Below are 2,555 nucleotides of genomic sequence, written 5' to 3' on the forward strand. Positions count from 1 at the left end.
AACCGCAGTCATATATGCATACATGAACAGTATGCATATATGACTGCGGTCATACATCTACAGTACATCCACATGTTTATTTCCTAATTCAAGTCTTGTAGATCTCCAAAATCCATTTTTACCTACTTAAAGGTAATACGAAAACGGATAATCATTATTTTTAATGAATAAACGTACATGTAAAATCGACGAGTGTTTTGATATACAAATCAACATAGAGACAGACTGTAGAGGCAACATGACGTCAGATAAGTTACGGTTGAATTTGTTTACAAACATACCGACGGTCAGCGCTGATGGGCCACTAACCAAATCAGCTAATGTTTGTTGATCGTCCCCGTGTTTGTGAACAAAGTCATGGCAAGTCATCCTCGGCGCCCCTTCTATGTGGACGCCGCTAGGAATGTTGGGATAGACTTTTGGTTGCCGAACACATCTGTAATATAACGAATCCTTGTTTTCCTTTCGGTTTGGTTCTGATTTTTTGGTCTGTTGTGAGGATCGGTCGTTGTGGCTCGGTGTGGAGATTTGGTGCGTCTGGAAAAAGTAGATTTGTTATGTTACTTTTGATGATAGGGAGTATATGGATGCTATGTTAGTGTGACCGAAATCTAAAGAACATGTACGTGGCACAGCTAGATAGTGGGAATTATTATCGTGATCTCTGACGAAGAAGCTGTTATCTATCTGAAACCATGACTTTATAATATGTTCTCACGGAACTGCTTTTCTCAAAATGATGCAGAAAAAAACAAGGCACGGAGAAGATAGCTGACCGACGAAAATGTTCAAGGATGGGCCTAACCTGAGCGCGCCATTCACAATACCGGTCGCCACATTACGCTCTCTTTTCATATTTGGATTTTGGTGTTGCAACCCCAGTGAAAGTCTTTCTTTCCGACCAACTTTCCATATAAGTAACCCGTATGCAGGGGCGCATTCATATATAGAGAAAAAAGCAGCGTAATTATGCTGTGACCCTGAAATTTGATAATGTATGTAGTTACCGAGAACTAGTTGGCAACTTTCCCCCAGAGGCCACCGAGAGATTTTGACTACTCAGCCTTCGCAACCTTTATGCTAATATATATAACCAAGTGAACCTTCCTTCAATCTGGTTCCTAATTCAGTCCAGTTATAGCAAACATACGTGCGGTTTGTGCGACTCTTCCCATAGCAGGGGAGGGGGAAAGAGGGGGAAGAGGAAGAGAGAATAAAGTAACGTGTGACGCAACAGCCCGAGAGCGCCGTCGGCCACGATGGATGGCGCCCCATGCTCCTCACTGCCGGAAGCATTCTAAACTTGAAATATTAATCAAGACACGCTATCGTACCACTTTTGGTTTTAAATGGCATTTACGTTGTCTTGCCAGAGGATTTGTTTGTGAAATAGGTTATTGGTTTGTTATCATCTAGCTAAATGCGATGGAAGTCCTCGGTGCAAGAACTCATAACATGCCCTGCTACTTCCCGCCAAAATATCCCCGACAGTCCCGCTTTGTCAACAGGCGTTGCAATTGCCCCGGTGCCATATACGGCTCGCCTTTTGATAATGCATTAAACATCCGTCTTGGCCTTTCACTTGACTTGGAGAAATACACCTAGACCAGGGTATGATGTGGTGCTATAGACCGTAAATAACGACGGCAGAGGATTGATGACTCTGAGTTCCAGGATTGGTAATGCTGATTACGGCCTTTCTTGACAACCATAGACTCCTTTTTTATCCTTCGTCTAGACCGCTCAAATTGACTGCTCGCTCGATGCGTTGTAAAACCCACACCCAGTTTTCAGCGGGAGTAGACCGTAATAAATTCCGTAAGAGGCCACGCAGTAGCAACAACATCACCAAGACCATTCATGCAGGAGAGATAAAAAGGACAAAATCCAGAGACGACACGCGTGCGGTTTTCCCCTTCTTCCTTCGTTTCTGACACCCCTGGACGGGTTCGGACAGCGTGGTATGTGCAAACCATGAGGCTGTTGTGATCGCAATCTTGACAATGAATCATTACTATCGACACTACCGGCGAAGGGCTGGCCGATTGTTCCGCCGGGCCGCCCTGATGTCCTGAGAGGGAACGTGTGGCTCCTTTCACTCGATGTTCTGCCGGGAATTTATAAATGCTTGTAATGCGCCGTGGCCTCGGGTCCGTCGTGTACCTGTTGTGGCTAATTAGATTTGATTGAAAACGTGGGACAGCGGGACCGGCGCGCGCTTTGTTTGTGCTGCACTCGATGGACTCGCGCAACACCTCGCCTGCTATGTATGCAGGCGGAGGAACCTGTGGGTTTAGCTTTTGTTGTTCTTCCTGTGGGTACACCGGGGGAGCTGTATTGTACCTTATCTGCACCGCACCTGCCAGTGCTCTGGTGTTCTGCCTTATTCACTGTGGTGTTCGTGTACCTATGTTGTACCTCGCTTGTCGGTGTACCTGTTTTGTGCTTCACCTGTCAGAGTAACTACTAATGCGTGTACTGTATCTTACAGCGCAACTTGTTGCCCCTCACTTACGGGTGCATATCCTGTATTTCATCTGCTCGTGTATGTGACC

At 45.8% G+C, this 2,555-nt stretch overlaps 1 protein-coding gene across 1 annotated transcript in view; it reads left to right on the forward strand.

Annotated features, from left to right (window-relative positions):
• The window catches only part of LOC119593783, a gene marked incomplete in the record, with an annotated part of 165,707 nt that overhangs the window by 101,189 nt on the left and 61,963 nt on the right, over positions 1 to 2,555 (forward strand).

The sequence above is a fragment of the Penaeus monodon genome, chromosome 32, assembly GCF_015228065.2.
Source record: "Penaeus monodon isolate SGIC_2016 chromosome 32, NSTDA_Pmon_1, whole genome shotgun sequence".
NCBI classification, from domain to species: domain Eukaryota; kingdom Metazoa; phylum Arthropoda; class Malacostraca; order Decapoda; family Penaeidae; genus Penaeus; species Penaeus monodon.